Source organism: Condylura cristata, unplaced genomic scaffold (assembly GCF_000260355.1).
Source record: "Condylura cristata isolate star-nosed mole 26May11 unplaced genomic scaffold, ConCri1.0 scaffold00013, whole genome shotgun sequence".
NCBI classification, from domain to species: Eukaryota; Metazoa; Chordata; class Mammalia; order Eulipotyphla; family Talpidae; genus Condylura; species Condylura cristata.
The window spans coordinates 20594983-20612910 of record NW_004567114.1 but is presented as its reverse complement, the minus strand read 5'-3'; positions in this window follow the sequence as shown (position 1 = coordinate 20612910).

Genomic DNA, 17928 nt, shown 5'->3' with positions numbered 1-17928 from the left:
CATCTAACCTAATAATCGCTTCCTATCATCACCCACCCACTCACTCTTATAGTTCAGCCTTTATGTGCCACAGGGCCTTTGCACTTACTGTCTGCCTCTGTCTCACTGTCTCAGATACTCTCCTGTGGACTCTGGACTCTGCTGGCTGCTGCTCCTCATTCAGGTCCCAACTTCATTATCACTTCTTAAAGAACCCACCCTGCATAGGTATAAAGAACCTGTCTCCAGGTTACTTTCTATCACATTATCTGCTTTTATTATCTACAGAGTACTAGTCACTATTCAAAGCATCTTGTTTTTCTTTTTTTGTTTACTGTAACCTAGTCCTACTGGAATTTAAGCTTTTAGAGAACAAGGTTGTTTTATGCCTGATAGATGCCTGAGGCCAGGCACAATATCTTGTACACAGTGTATGCTCAACAAATATTTGTTGAATGAATGAAAGTGTGAATGAGAGACAGGCAATGTAAGCTCCTTGTTCACCAACATAGAAAAGTTGCTCAATAAATGCCAGTTCCTCTATTTACTTTTTTAATTGTCATTTTTCATACGGAGAAGCTGAAGTCCAAATCTGTTACGTGGCTTGTCTCAAGCTGTAACGTGAGTCAGTGTTAGAGCTGAGAATAGAAATGAGAGCTCTAACTCCCAACTGCATATCAATTTTCAGGCATAATTGTCATTACAGTTGATTAAAACATGGTATTTTAAATTTTATTCCGACTCTAATAAGTTTTAGAAGCCTGGAAAGTCTTTTTCTAGCTTCACATTCATGATACAACTTTTGTGGGTTTTAAGTGAATTTGTCTTCCAGAACATTCCTGAATATGGAAACAGTAGATGGTGACACTTGGAGCACCTACTAGCACCTCCTCCTCTTCACTTTTCTTGAAAAATTCCAAGATTTGATTCCTATCCAGAATCCTATATGCTGGATTTCTATCTCCTTTGGTGGGAAACATGAGCCCCTCCCCAACTCCTCATCACAATCATTGCTCTTCATCCACATTATCTACAGAACACTTGTCCAGATGTTCTGCAAGCCAGGCCCCTGACTTGCATGCTATAGCCCATAAGCCCCGATTGTCAGGATCAGAGTTCTTCTAATAATATGAGCTGAGAACACCAAGAAGCCCAAATTAACAAATTCAGGAGAATTTTAGAGAGGAACAAAGGGTATACACAAGTCCAAAAGAACGCATTTGGGGAAAAGTAAGAATCATCACATGAACCGTCACCTCCACCCACATGCCCTAAAAGCAACTCAGAGTTGAAAAGGACAGGATTAGAAGGGGGGAGTCACCTCTCCCCCATCAGCACTGTTTGGCTTATAGAGAAAACCAGCCCTTGATCCCAGAGCTGAGAGTAAAAAAGTCTTGTACCCTGGAGAGCAGAATGCCAAGGGAGGCATGGAGTGAAAAGAAATACACTGGACCTATCACAGTGGATAAGCCAAGGGACAAAAAAGTAATGCTGTGAAGATGGGACTTGGAGGAAGAAGCATCAGGAGGTCAGACAAGTGCAGGAACCCCTGGTTACCACATGTCTGTAGCCACTTACGCTACTGAAAAGAAAAAAAAAGGTGTTGAGAAGAAAAGAAAGAAATGGGAAAACTGCTCAGTACTTTGTGAAGTGCAGAGCTGAGGCCCTCCAAAGGAGAGTTCATGGAGAGGCAAATAGTGTCTATTTTATCCCCAAATGGTAGCTATATTGTGCTCCTGGTCAAAGCCATGCCTGAACCCTGCTCACATGTAGCTCTCTGGAGGGCTGGGGGTTCCTTCCAGAGTATTCTGTGGCCTTAAAGCTTGGTGATCTAGAGAAAAGAACCACACTGTTTGGGGCCTTCATCCTGGGTCTGAGTTTCCTTTCTGATGCACTTCCTTACTGGACCAATATTGACTAAGTAGTCAATAGATGCTGTTCACCATCACCAGCTCCCTGAAATTCAACCCAAACTCATTTGCCTTCAACAAAACTCCATTTTGTGAGTTCTGAACCATACAGATGGGAAAAGAACACCAACTGGAAGCACCTTGATAAGGCCCATGACTTTCCTGTTGTTTCTGAACTACACTGGAATCTCCTCAGCAGATTTTAAAGCGTGACCAATGCCCAGGACCCAACCCTGACCCCTGAAAATGAGTATCTGGGTATATTCCCTGAGAATAACATAAATCAGCGGTTCCTAATTTTGTTGTACATTGGAATCACCTGGGGGGGGGTCTTTAAAAACTACCAACACCTGGCTCCTGCTCCCCGACATTCTGATGCAAGTAGCATAGGGTAAAACATGGGTATTGGCAGTTTTAAATGATTGTCAACAAATGTGCACTCAAGGTTGGAAACTAATGCCCTGTCCAAGTCTTCGCGCATTCCTGTTTCAGCACCTTGCCCGTCCATGCCTTCAAGCTGCATGAATAAATATTTCTTTTGGACTCACATTCCTGTTTCTGCTGCTAAGGCACTGCTCCCCTTCTCCTAGAACATGATGTGAGTGAGTCCTCTGCTAAATGGAGTACATGGAACATAAGCTGGGGGACAAGGGTCATTCCTCTGCTGACTACATTGTACCAGCTTGTGTTAGCGAAGAGGGAGGAGTGGGAAGCAAGGGTTTAAGATGAGGCGGAAGCTCTCTCCACAGGCACATGAGGGAGGCTTTTCCTTCTCCCTTGCAGAAAACCACTGTGGCCTGTGGACAAAGGAAGTATTAATAACCTTTCTAAAGAGATACTTCTCCAAGATATGGTGTTTCACAGACCACAACCAGTGCTGTCACTTCTACAGATGGCCAACTTCTGCTTTTCCAGCAGTGGCTTGGAAGACAGGGCAACTTGCCACCCTAAAGCAGAAGACCTAGCTATAGGGAAGGAAACCATTGGTCTTTAAGCCAGAGGTCAAAGGTTACCCACACTACCCACATGTTGATCAGAGATAAGAAGACCCACCACCAGGACCACCACCAAGCAAAGGTGCTGGAGATCATCGACTCTTATGGAGTGAAATTAAAGCTGATGACATTCCAGCTTTATAATAGCCAGGGCTTCCCAGCAAGCCCACAATGAGATTCATGGACCTAGGGGTGTGTGCTCTGGACCAGGATTATAGCTTTGCTCTACCACCCACTTACTGGATGACCCTGGGGTGGGAATCACACTTCCTAAGTGTTGAATTCTTCCCTTATAAAATGTGAAGCCAGAGACTGAAGACAGAGTCTTTCTCTGATTTATTATCAGCCTGCATCCATAAAGAAGCGTAATTACCAGTTTGCAGAGAGATGCCACTACACCTTAAGGACTGTGCTCCGACCCCTCCCTCAGAACCAGGGGACCTGGCTATAGGCTCTGAGAGCCCAGGCGAGCTGTCTGCAGGCTGTGAGCTCCACACTCTGTCTCTCATCTCAAAGACCTCCTCAGGGCAAGTGTTGTGACTAGAAGGAAAGACTATTTGTGGCCAATCGCTGTCATAACAAATTACCACACACAGTGGGGACTGGGGGAGGGGGGAGGGGACTGGAAAGAACAGAAACATGTCCTATCACAGTAGCTCTGAGGCCAGAAGTCTGAAGTCAAGGTGTCAGCGGAAATGTGCTCCATTTGAAGGTTCCGCTAGTCTGGTGGCTGCATAACCGCCATCTCTGTCTCTGTCTTCACATAGACCCCACTATCCTGCCTCCTCTTTCTGTCTCTTATAAGGACACTTGTCCTTGGATTAGAACCCACCCAAATAATCATGGATGACATCTGCGAACCCATTTCGCCAAATAAGCTCACATTCACAAGTTACAACAGGGGAGACTTCAGTGTATCTTTTGGGAGGACACAGTTCAAGCGAGTACAGCCTCCAGGTAGAGATGAGCAGGAGAAACACAGTGCTATCCATTCTTAAAACTCAGGTCAGGGCCCTCCCTGGTGGCGCAGCGGGTTAAAGTGCAGCACTAAGACACTAAAGCCACTTCTGCATGAGTTCGATCCCCGCCTGCCCCGGAGGTGACCACATGGCGCGGCAGATCTCTCCTGACCTGCCCGCTGCTCCCCTCAGCAGTGTACTTTGTCAGATGGCCTGTTCTGCTCCCCGCTCTGTCTCTGGTGAATCTTCTCACTGCCCCTGCACCTCTGGCCTGTACTCCAGTTCTATATGCATAAATAAATGAATCTTAAAAAAAAAAAAATCAGGTCAAATGCTGCCTTCTCCAGGAGACCTTGCCCCTTCGTGCCACCCAGATGCCATCTCTACTAGGCCATGACGTTTACTCCTGTACCTTCTGTGTTCTCCTTCTCGCTCTCTAGCACTTAATCAGCATCACCTAAGGAACAGGCCACAGAATACCCATTTCTGCCCCTCCCCCCTCTCTTAGCCATCACTCCTGTCACTGCTCCCACAGTGATATGGGCCTGGGGATCCTGGGGGTGCGTTTTACATGAGTGCCCTGGGAGAGTCTGATGTAGCAGAGGTTTGTGAGGCCCTGCTGTGGGCCGTACCCTGCTCACGGCTCTATCTCGTCATGTCTACCATGTATTCAAGCTCATGAGAAGCAGATGTAGTGTGTCATTCTAGAGTCAGAATGTCTGAGTTATGCTACCTACCTTCTAAACTCTCTTGCCTCTTCTTCTTTGTATAAATGAGGGTATTTATAGTGCCTCCCACGTAAGGTTGTGGTAAGAATTACGTGAAAGCTTTGTAAAACACAAGAGTGCCGGCGCTTAGTGTGCACTCAGCAAAACAGAGCTGTCCTGAAACGGAATAGGTTGCTGTGGCTTCCCCTATTTTCCTAGGTCCCTCCAGCCCAGGGGCAAACACTGATCTTTCCACCACCATTTCCAGCATGCACTGAATCTCTTTCCTTCCCAGGAACTGTACTACATGCTTCATTTCATTTTGACAACAATGGTCTAAGGCAGATGGTATTAGCTTTCATTTTATGGAGAAGGAAACTCAGACATGGGCAGGTCAAGAAACCTGCCCAACATCCCACAGCGTGTGAAGGACGAAGTGGGAATGTGAAGTTTGGGCTGCCCAGCACCTCTGCTGGCACCTAGGCAGGATTCCCCATGTCCTCCCCAGGCCCAGCCAGCTTTCCGAACTGACTCCCTGAACTGTCAAGTCCCGTCTTCTCTGATCCCCTCAAACCATGTTTCTCCATTGCTTTCTCATCTGGGACCCTCCAAGAAAAATGTTGGATCAAGCCATTGTTCTCCTTTGTCTTTCCAGGGAACTCCTTCAAATTCTACACTGCTCCCCTTATACACAATCACTCCAGCTGGTTTCTCCTGTAACCCCTTGGTGACCTTTGAGTCCACACACAGCCTGCCCTTTTCTTGCGGCCCTGTTTCTGTAGCTTCTTCAGGTGGGGGAAACCTTTAGGGCTATATGCCAGGGAAGCCAACAACTAGTCAACCCTTTGAAAGCCATGCCCACTCTCCCCCAAATCCAGCTCTCTTGGTCACCCCTCGTTGTTTCCTCACCCCTTATCAGGGAAGGGTCTGTCATTCTGTGCCACTCGGCTGGCCACACTCCCACTTCTTGTCGTGACCCAGGACATGGACCGCCATTGGGCACACTGGCCTTATCACTATACAAACACTTCCTTTTTCCCCCAATACTGGTTCTCACACAATAGGCAATCAGGGTAAACTTCCTTTGACAATTCACTGAGCAAATATTCACTGTGCCACTGCCCTGCGTGAGGTTTCTGCTAAGTTCTGTGGGGAACAGCAACCCACTTTCCACCTTGAGGAACCCTGGATCTGCTAGAGAAGAAGCACAGACGAATATCAGGTTCCAGAAGCTTTGTGACCCAGCACACCTGGGCTCTAATCCCATTTCTGCTTGTTACTAGCCATCTGTCTTTGGAGCAAGTAACTTACCCTTTCTGATCTTGAGTTTCCTTAGGTGTAAAGTCGAAATAATGTCGCCTAGGTTTGTTGTGAGAATTAACTAAGATAAGCTCCCACAAGGCCTGGCAGAGCTCCTGAGATAAAGACCTTGGCTCCAGGAGTTCCTGGGGGTATAGTAAAGGGGAGACTGGGCAAGAGCTAGAAGAGGCTTCTTTCAGGGTTGGATTCCTGCCTGCCAGCAGCCCCCTCTTCTCCCCTCCCCCCGACCCCCCTGCAAAGAATGGCCGCATTCTCCAGTCCCAGCTCTTTTGAGCACTAGGAGTTGATATGGTCCCGCCTTTCAGATATAAACCCAGTGGTTCCTGGGGAAGACAGAGTCAGCCAATCAGTTAGTGAACAAAAAGACATTAACCACTAATTATGATGGGAAACACAAATAAAGTAGAAAACATAACCCTTCAGTTTTACAGGGGTTGCTCGAAGTGGTAGATCATGACATGTCGTTACACAATAGCAAGAAAACGTTACAGGGCCATTTGATTTCCTAGGCGAGTGCTAACTCTGAGGACAAAACCTATAAAGAAGAGGTCACAGAAGGTCTGCAGTAGTTGAATGTTCCACACTGTGGAGGAGTCAATATGTAAAATCACGGCAGCCCCAGCCACACAACCCATGACATGCAAGGCACTGGCGTGAACATTTGCCTCCCTGAGCCACTCAGTCAAAACATGCCAGCAAAATGCACAGCCTGTCAGCTTCCATGTTTGGTGCTTTCCTAATACGTTAGGGTTGCTTTGCTCTGCCCAGCTGTGCGGGAAACATGGCGGAAGACGAGGAGAGAGAGGCCAGGGGACTGGCATGGGTGAAGGACACTACGTGGCCAGAAAGGAGAGCTGGAGGTGAATGGAGAGGGATGCTGATTATCCTGCCAGGGGAGGGTCTAGAGAAGAACACCAAGCCACAGCCAGCCGCGGGTATAGTGAGAGGCTGACTGAGAGGCTGGCTTGGTTTTCACTGACTCTCTGTACTGACAACTGTGTGAATTTGGTCAAGTTGCTTTGTGTCTTTGGACCTCAGGTTCCTGATCTCTAAATGAGAACAGCAACATCTGTTTCACAGAGCTTTGGTGAGGATTGTAAATTACCAACACAGAGCCTGCTGGAATGTAGGTGATCAAGTTCCCTGCCCCCTCCCCAAGCTTCTGGGAATGCCCCAGAAACACCAGACTGACTGTATTTGGTGTCTGGCTCCCTTTCCCCCCACACCATGGTTAAATTAGAATTAAACTATTGATACTTAGGCTAAGCCCCTTCCAGTCCTTAAGTTCTCTGGTGCTACATGTAAGCTTGATGGGCGACACAGACCGTCACTTGGCCTCCTGAGGGTTTATTAGCCAACACAGTCACAAGGCTGGATGTTGAGCAGCACCCACGGTGCCTCTGGGTGCCAGAGCCAGGACCTTTAGATAGGGCCATTAGAAAGGTCCATTAGAGGCCCTCCCTGGTGGCGCAGCGGGTTAAAGCACAGCACTGAGAATCTAAAGCCGCCTCCGCATGAGTTCGATTCCCGCCTGCCCCGGAGGTGACCACATGGCGTGGCAGACCTCTCCTGACCCGCTTGCTGCTCCCCTCAGCAGTGTACAGTGTACTTCGTCGATCTGCCTGTTCTGCTCCCCACTCTGTCTCTGGTGAAGCCTCTCGCCACCCCTGAGCCTCTGGTCTGTACCCCAGTTCTGTATGCACAAATAAATAAATCTTTAAAAAAAAAAAAAGAAAGGTCCATTAGATAGGACCTTTTGGGGGGATATCCTGAGCCTGACAAATCTTCTTTTTCCATCCAGGGCTTCAGTATCTGGGCTCCTTACTCGCCTTTGCTGAGCTATACCTTGGGTGATGGTAGGGATGGCAGTGGGGGTGGGGAGGGGAAGTAGGGCAGCCTTAGTAGAAGAGGGGGCTTGGCTGGCCCCAGAGGGGTGGATGAGCATTCCTGAGCCTCTGAGCCAGGGACCCTGTTCTCGCCTTCTAACTCTAGGAGTTCACATATCTGGTAAGATGTTTGTGGTGCAGTCACATGAACTTGCTTCCTTCCTGGCGCCCTGCAATCTACAATGAGACACTGCAGCCAGAACAAGGCTTTTGAAATGGCAAGCAGATCCCCACCCTTCTGCACTTCAGTCCCCACTCTTCATCAAGCTCCTGCCCCTGTCTCCCCTGGGCCCTTCCTGTTCCTCAGAAGCACTTTCCTGCTCCCATCCTCTGGGTACATTCATGGTGCCTGAGGCTGGCTCACACCTGGCTACTCCTCCTCTAGGGCTCATGTCACTTTTTCAGGGAGACCCTTCACCTACCTAGTCTGAGTAGCTCGATGCCCTGATTCCCTGTGGCTTGCTGTCACATAGCTCTGCTACCAGACAGTAAGACCCACAATCAGGAACTGGTCTAACTGGGTTATCACAATGCCCAGAACAAATGGATTCTCAATAGCTGTCAGTTCAACAAATATGTGAACATAGAACACACTTATGTATAAAAACCTGTATACAGCGCCCACAGGTTAAATCACAGCACTATGAAGCTACCCACAGCCATGTAGCTCGATCCCTGGCCAGGAAGCTGACCTACATGGCGCCACAGACCTCTCCTGACCCGCTCACTGCTCACCTCAGCGGTGTACTTCGTTGATCTGCCTGTTTTGCTCCCCACTCTGTCCCTGGTGAGTCCTCTCACACCCCCCCCCACACCTCTGGTCTGTACCCCAGTACTTGTATGCATAAATAAATAACTTTTAAAAAAAACCTATGTATAGTGTGATCACATGTCTGGAGTGGAAAAGAACAGAGGGTGCTAGGGAAGAGGGCCTCGAAGGAGAAGGGAAGGGGGTGTTCAGTGAGCACCGACTCATGCTGGGCACTCTGCTGATATGCCATGCCGTGGAGTCTCATGACCACCAAATCATAAGGACCCATACCGCCCTGTACCAACAGTCAGCATCTTGGACATGGAGAGTGGTGTGTAGTCCCCATTCCAGACAATGGAAGTGAGATTTAGAAGTAACTTGCTTGAATCAAATTGCAAACTTGCACCAGAGCGGGATAGAAACTGGAGCATACTGGATTTCCAGGCAATCTTACTTATTGCATCATTTTTGAAGGAGAAATTACCTTGGTGGGTACCTCTCTCCACTATCAGGGAAGAGAAAACTGCTGCTGAATTTGGCCCCAGGTAGTGGCAGCTAATCAGTGAGTGGAACAAATCACATTAGCAGAGGAGTAGGACGTAGAAGGAAGAGAAGGAGAATTTACTAAGAGGCTGGCCACTCGTTCAATCTAAAATCAATGCTGTTTCTTAATTTTGTCAATTAAGAATGGCATCTTTTCCTTTTTAAAAAAGTATAGTGTTTGATTTAAGTTCCTAGAACTCAGTACCTATAAGTAAAGATTTCCTGGGTCACCTTCAGGATGTCCTGAAGGTGTCAGTAACCTTCCTGAACCCTAAAATGCATAACCCAGAGGGTTGTAATGTATAAATCCAGAGGGGTTTGCTTCACTGCTGTTAGAGCTAGTTAGTTTGGGACCTCTAAAACTTCCAAATCTAATTTCTAGTCAAAGGAATAGAATGTAGTCTTTAGAATATACTGTAACCAATTTCCCAGGAACTTGTTTATACTCAGATTCACTGTAATCTTAGTCTTTGGGAACCATTTCTGCTCTGAGCCACACAAAATGCCCTTTAAAAATTTTAAATGTCAAAGCTCGTTCTCAATTAAATCTGATCAAAATGCATCAAGTTATCTATACACTGGAACAGAGACGAGTGACACCTTTTTACCCATAAAATGCAAGCAGTCTAATAGCTTACCGAGGGTTGTCACACAGGGGTCCGAAGCTTAGGCATGCAAGGAGACATAAACATGGTATGGAAATCTTTAACACAGGAGTCTGGAAGCTTCATTCCATAGACCATGGGGAGCTGTACCAGTTAGGGACCTTTTGATTTCAGAAGACAAGAATCAATCCTGGAATAAGTGGAGGGGAAAAGGCAGTGTGTGTGTGTGTGTGTGTGTGTGTGTGTGTGTGCGCGTGTCGGGGGGGGGGAGAATCTGTTGGAAGGATATAGGGGAGTTTACAGAATTGAAGGAAGAAATGAGCAGGCAAGAGGGAATCTCCAGAGGATGAATCTATGACTCAGCTTCTAACTTCTCATCCCTGTGAATTCAGATTCACAGGAGAGAGTCTATTCGGCTTAGCGTGGGTTGTGTACCTGCTTCAGAAGATCTGGAATTGATTGTCCTCCTGCAGAACAGTTCCCAAAGGAAGAGAAGCCAGCCAGTCAGACAAGACATGTCTGCTGTGGCAGCCACAGATCTTGCTGAGCAGAGTAACAAAGTGACTTAATTCTCATGTCACTAGGTGCCCGAATCAAGTTCTGTTTGATCCTTACAACAGCCCCATAATGTAGGAACATTAATCAACCCTCATTTTTTAAAAAGAGTTATTTATTTATGCATACAGAACTGGAGTGCAGGACAGAGGTGCTGGGGCGGTGAGAGGATTCGCCAGAGACAGAGTGGGGAGCAGAACAGGCAGGTTGACGAAGTACACTGCTGAGGGGAGCAGTGTGCAGGTCAGGAGAGGTCTGCCATGCCATTTGGTCATCTCCCAGGGCGGGGATCGAACTCATGCTGAAGTGGCTTGAGTTGCTTAGTGCTGTGCTTTAAACCCGCTGCACCACCAGGGAAAGCCTTAACCCTCATTTTTAAAGATGAAGAAACTGAATTTTGGAGAAGTTATGTTTTTCTCAGGAGGCAAAGCTCTTTTTAGACACTAAATTGGGTTTTTCTTTACTATATGATTTTCCTGTCCTTTAAAGACATTAGTTTGGCTGCAGTGTTTAAAGAAAGAGAAAGACAGGAGATGGGTTAGTTGGACTCAACTAGCATGGAAGGAATGGTTCGAACCAGGCTGGTAGTTGGCAAGGAAGGGAGCAGCTGGAGTTGAGGCACAAGGGGTTGAAAAGTAGTTTGCGAACTAGACGGAAGCATTAGAATTATTGGAGCAGTTCTTATAAGCCCCATTTGCAAGAATCCGGACATCTTTGACCTGAACCCGAGTCCTTTGGGTAGTGACTGGGAATCTATAATATTAAAGCACACACCCAACTTGGTAATCATTTTGCTGTATCAAGCCAACACACTGCACACCTTAAACTTACACAATGTCTTATGTAAATTATATAAAAAATTAAAGACACACAATCAGCTGCCACCAAGTTTTATTATTCCATAGACAGCTGGACACTGGTCTGTTGACAGGTACTTGGAAATCAGTGACCTATTAGACCTTTTTCCCTAATGTCCTCTAGCCCAGTTTCTTGTCTTATCTTATTGCTATTGCAGTTCAGCATTATCAAAGTATAGCTTTCCAGTGATGGCAATTTGTACTCATTACATTTAGAGTCAGATATCTGCAGTATCTCTTCTGAGGTCTGAGAGATGAGTGAGAGACAGAGAGGTTTGGTGACTCCTAGCTGCCCCCTTATTTTGTCAGTGTTCTGGGGCTTATGGTTTTTGCCAGGGTCTGTTGGGAGGTGACTTGGCCAGCTTTTCTTTTGAGGAGACTAATCCTGGGTTCTTACCCTCCCTTTTGCTATACCGAGTCTCCATAATAAACACACCCAAGTCTGGTATTTCTGAACTTGGGGCTCTGTGTTGAATACATGCTGTTCCTGGAGCCAAGCTCATTTTGCAGTGTCTCCTCCCCACTCCACCCCTTGTCCTGCTGATGAGCTGATCCAGCCTTGACACATGATAATCCACAGATTCTGGGTGTTCTGACACTGCAGAGCAGTGGAAACTTCTAGCAACACTTGGAGTAAAAACAGCTAGTGGTCTTTGGGTGTGAGGGTCTAGTACCCGTGGGCCTTGGGAGAACAGACTTAGGATCATAAAGTGCTCCTTCCAACCCCGCCCCACTCCACCATTCTTTCCCCTGCCTCCAATCCCCCATCCATTTGTTCAGTGAAAGGATTCACAAGAATAATTACAAAAGGGTTTCTCAAATCTCAACCGTTTGAATAACATTCTCATGGATTTTGCCAAATCTGTGTGCCATCTATCAGTTATTTATTTCTTCTTATTTATTGGCATACTCACTATCCTCTTTAACTTTGGCATGAGCAATACTGATATTCGTGAAATTACTGATTCACAAAATTGCCTCAGATATGCTACTTATCCATTTTTTGTATACAGTAAAATAAAAACACAGCAGGGCCCTCCCTGATAGTGCAATGGGTTAAATCATAGCACTATGAAGCTATCACAAGCCACAGCAGCACAAGAAACTTGAGCACCCAGGGGAGCTAAGTTTATGAAGATTTTTGATACAGCTGTAGAAAACTCACACACTGCCCACTCCCAGCCCAGGAAGCTGACCCACGTGGCGTGGCAGACCTCTCCTGTCTCACCCACTGCTCCCCTCAGCAGTGTATTTCACTCAACCTGCCTGTTCTCCCCACTCTGTCTCTGGTGAATCCTCTCATCCCCCTCACCCCCCCCCACATACCCCAGTTTTTGTACGCATAAATAAATAAACTAAAAACAACAACAACACTGCAATTAAAATTGTACACCTTTCCAGCCATGTACTATCTGGAATCCTCCCACAGAAGTAGGCGAGTGTATCATCAGAGGTATATGGATTACATGTTGGGAGGGTTATCTTTGAAAAGCCTGTATGCTCAGAGGCATGTGGTTCAGGACCCTCAATCGACTATGGTTTGGGAGCGAACCATGGGATAATTTTTGAAAGTCTGTTTTATGAAAAACAATGCCTTTACACCCTCAGAAGCCTGAACAGAAGCCACTCAAGGTGTTTTAAACAAGAAGGAAATTAATTTTATAGTCATCAGAAAGGTTGGAGGACTGAGTTCCCACTTGGAGTGAATGTCAGAGTCCCACAGATAACTAACCACCCAGGAGAGTTGCATGTCATTTTGAGCCACTAAGTTTGTGACGAATTTTGATGCAGCTGTAGAAAACCCGCACACTGCCCACTCCCAGCTCAGGGCTGACCCTGGCGGTACCGCTGGCTCTATGGGATTGAGTCCCTCATGATTTCTCTTGTTCTACTGACCCTGTCAAACACAGGTTTGGGCTCCCTGGGTCTGCTCTACCTGGGACCCTGAGTGCCTCTGACAGACTCTGATACGCTGTGTGTCTCTTCCCTCCGGTTTGGGTCATTATAACATCTAACTGACCTGGGACGTGACATTCACGACCCACAGCTCTACCACTAGCATGGTGCCTGAACACAGTTGGCGCTCAACAGTACGTATTGATACCCATAAATACAGAGGAAAGGGACTCTAGGTTGTTCCTGTCAAACATTGGCAATGTTGGCACTGTACCAACTGTGTGCAACGTTGTACTGCGTGCGACTCCCTGCTGGCGCCTGGGCTCCCTTGCTCCTGAGTCCCTCCACCCTAACCTGCTTTTCCACCACCCTTCCCCTGTGCCTTCTTCCGTCCTTCAAGAACTGTCTAAATCGTATTCTTCAGGCCTCAGCTCCAATAGGTGTTCTCTAAAAAGCGGTCTCTGGTCCTCCACTTCAACCTTGGGCCTTCTTTTGTTCCCTAGCAGTATCTCATCATTAAATTTGCCTTCTTTATAATTGCAATTGTCATTTTGCTTGTCTGGAATCCCTACTAGTCTGTATATTCTATGATAGTGAGATGCTTTTCTTTTTTGAGACTCTTGTACTTTACACAAAGTAAGTACTTGTACTTTACACAAAGTAACCACCTGGGGATCCTGTTCAAGTGCGGATTCTAATTCTGAGACCAGTGCAGGGCCTGAGCTTCTGCATTTCTAAGCTCCAGGTGATGCTACTGCTGCTGGGCCATGAATCTCATTTTGAGTATAAGGTCATAAGTACTCACACTGTTACCCCATTGTTCGTGAGGTAAAAGTTTATATTTAAGAAAAGCTGGACAAGGTTTAGAGTACAAATGATGGTCACAGGGCAAAAACTCCCGTCATTACTAAGTCACCTGACTCATTTACAGACATGAAGCCAGTAGCCTCGGCCTTATTAGCCCCAGAGCTAATTGCCACAAACCAGTAAATAAAACGTGGGGGCTAATGTACACTTCAAAATTGTTTCCTTCCCTTGTTCACACTCTAGAGCAGGTGCTAATGAACCATGAAATGTCTAAACCAGTTACGACTAGAAAAAGAGGTAAAGAGAGGAAGAAAGAAGAACCACACCGAAAGAAATGCAATCCTTCGAAATCTGAGCTGCAAAGTGCCTGGTGGGCTCTTGGGTTGGCTCCTTAAGACCAAAAAATGACATTAGTAGAAAACTGGTGAAATCAGAATAAAACAGGGAGTGTTGTTAATAATAACTGTACAATGGTGGTTTCTGGGTGATTTCTGGGTGTTTTCTGAGTTCCTGTGGGAATTATTTGTATTACTTTGCAACTTTTCTGTAAATCTAAAATTCTTCCAAAATAAAGTTTATAAAGGAATCAAGAGCTAGGCTGTTTAGCGTCTTTTTCTTGCGTGACATAATAGTACCAGCGTTTCTGAAAATATAAAATAATTGTCATTGACTTAACAATATAAAATCAAAAATATGTATTCATGGAGGAAAAGCTTTATAACCAAAAAGAAAGTGCAGTCAAGGGAGGACAGAGGCCACTAGCAGCTTGCCTGGCCAGAGGCTCACCAGTGACCCTGAGGCAACAAGTGTTGCACCTCCCAACATCACGCATCATGACTTCCAGAGTATTCTGACTGCTATTTGTTCCCGCGTCTGCCCTTTATTTCTTTAGTAACCAGAAATTTCTTCTATGCTTGAGAATCTCTTGACTCCATAATAAAGACTCAGATGTCTTCGCTTATAACAATGTCGTCTTAAAGACTTGGCCATGGCATAACATTTTGTCTCAATTTTATTTCCTTATAGGTAGAGACGCTGGAGAGGCCATGGACTTGAACATGCCCTTGTGACTCCAACAGGGCACTCTGCAGCTACTTGAGGACTCTTTGTTTGATGGGTATATATAAAGGAGGTAGCCAGAATTTGAGATGAACGCCTGCATAAAAATCCTGAATTTTCCAATGTTTTTTTTTTTTTCATGTTGCAAATGTTTCCCTTTGATGGAACTTAGAAGGAAAAAAAAATTATCAACAGGCCTTTACCAACCCTGGTGAATTCGTGGAAAGTCATGAAGATCCTATTATGTCTTATGGAAACCAAGTCTAACTAAAATAGTGCAGGACGAAGGTGCTCTGGACTCAGGATCTGTGCCGGGGCCCAGAGTCCTGTGGCATGCTGTCCACAGAGACAGGGCAGAGGTTGCAGGGCCAAAGGCTAGCGTGTTTGTTTATTACTTTGCCCTGCAGCGCCTGCTTCTCTGAGGAAGCTGATCCTCTCCCTTTGCAGTGTGGTAGGAGAGGCACGCACAGGCAGTCTGCCTCCTGGAGCCCCGCCAGGACAGTCAGCACCTTCCCAGTAGTCTTTAAAGCTTGCAGATAGCGAAGGCATTTTGCCTTTTAGGGTGCTGTAAGGGCACCTTCATCCACCTTTCCTGCCCCATGGGGAAAAAATCTGCAGAAGGACAGAAGGGTTCAATCAGGTGATAAATATGGAGAGAGAAGAAAGAGAGACCTAACATCTATGTTGACATCTGTGTCCAGTTGTACTTAGGCCACCTCAACCCTCTGAACTGCCCAGTTGTGAGAGCCACGCCAACAAATGCCCTTTTGCCTTAGACTGGTTTGGATGTCTGGCAGTTGCCATGGAGAGTCTGATAATTCTGGGACAAAATATATAATTTTCTTCCCACATGTAAAGGGGCACATTAACAGTTCAGCCATGAATCCAGCTCTGTAAACCTCTACTTAGACTAGATACCATGGCAGAAATGGTCAGCTGTACCCCAAAACTTAGATTATCCTTCCACAGCATGACAATATCCCTGGGACCTCTCACCCAACAACTACATTTCCCACCTCTCCTTAAACACGATTAACTCCCACCAGTGGACTAAGAGCAAGGACAGATATACAGTGAAACCAGCCAAGTGGGGCCGCTGTGGCTTGCTTTGGTGGCTTCCAGCAGCATGGAACGTGGGTGGGTCTTCCTGGTCGAGGGGCAGAGGCCAGGTAGGCGGGAAACACAAGCAACCTGGGGAGAACAGTGCCAGGTATTGGGACAGGAAGATGAGTCGAACCCGCAAACAGGAAATCAGTCATGCTGTCAGAACTTCCAAGACTTGGGAACACATTGGGATGTAGAGGAAACAGGCCAAGGCAAGTGGTTTAGAACTAATGACAGATATTTTGGAAGCGCCAACCTTTGCGGAGTTTTGGGAGGATAAAGGATAGAGTAGATAAAGTAAGGGGAGGTAGAAGGCCGTTGAGGTAGAACCAGGGAAGGGCATTTATTTGCCTTTGTCTGAAGAGGCAGCTGCTGTTGAGTTTGTGTAGATTTTAGCAGTTTGCACACACAGCACCAGTGTCTTCAGGTCTTTCCAGTTTTCAAGAAAAGCAGGAAATACAGATGGGGGGTGGAAGGGGGCAGGAATAAAATCTCCTGATTTTTAAATGCTGGCAATGAATTCAAAATTAAAAAAATAAAAACAACACTCTATAGGCCAAAGCAAACACATGCCCCAGCTGAACTGGCCCAAGGCTGCTTGTTTTTAGTCTCTACATTAGAGGAAATGGGCAGAGCAGAAACATGTTAAAAAAAAAAAATCACACTTTCCCCTGCTCTTTAAGCGCCATAAGATACTACTAGAAAAGGGCTTTGACATGACCACTCACAAAAATGTAGTACTTTGATCTTCAGAAGAGCTATGGGCTTCCGGAGGTGACCAGGGAGTAACTTGTAGTTCCCCAAATCTGTTGCAGTTTCTTCAAAACTGGATCTATAACTTCAATGGTGTGAGCTAATGTTCTTTAATGTTTCTATGGGGTACACCAGTTTTTCGGTTGACTTTCTTGTCCTGAGAGGCCATCAACTCCATCTTGACAGCTGCATTTCCAGCAAAGGCAATCCCTTGAGTGAAGGCAATTCAGAGAAACAGTACTTGAGCCAAGGAAGAGGTGGCTAGCTAAATTTTATGATAGGAAATTCTTCCAGGCCAAAAGCCTCAAAAAACAATCAAAGGTTTTCAAAAACTGGATCCAACTAGTTCAGTTTATGAAACTTGGCCAGGGACAGAGCCAAGGTAAGGTGAAGAGCACGTGGCAAATGCAGAATCTGATTTTTTCAAAGGGTAGTTTCTTAGAGGGCTACATCCACATGACTGGCTGCTGAACTATTTGTTTTTGGTGCACTGACTTACTACCTAGCTCATGACTTAGCATATCCCTTCTGTCCTGGCCTGAATTATTTCCTGGGGTGTAAGGCTTTCAGTGCTAAAACTGGGGCTTGTGGGCAAATAGGACAGTTGGTCACCCTCTACTCCAGAGTAATTTTTTCAGGATTTATGCCGTGAAGCACTGACACTTTTTTATTGTCTCTTTTAAAAATACAAGACAATAAAGAACAAAAACAAAACAAAACAAAAACTCCCTTGTTAACTACAAGAGTGCTGAGCTCTCCTAGTTTTCTTACTTAGCCCCTTTGCAGCATTCTCTTCTTTTTCCTACCCCTTAACTGAGCTGTGTGCACCTCATGTCCAGCCCTGGGGCTTACGTCCTATTTTCTGCCCTTCTCAACAGGCTCATCTTTACGTGGGAGATTTCCATATTTAGATCTTGCGCTCATATTCTCATCTGAGAATTAGCCCTCCAGCTTCAACAATTTCATGAACATTTTCCACTGGGATGTTCTTGATTGTCTCATGGCCTGAGTCATTCTGTTTCAGCTCAACCCAACTCCCACTCACTCAACTGGAAGTCTTCTTCCACTAGAGGCAGTACCATCTTTTTAAACCTTCAGTCTAAGTTTTAGAGCCATGCCAAGTTAGCATCCATGCATTATGTATGTAACCATATCAGTTACATACCGCAGGGCACATTGGGAGAATTCTTCAAATGCTTGTTGAATCAAATCAGATCTTGGGAAAGGACTCAAAAAGGAGGG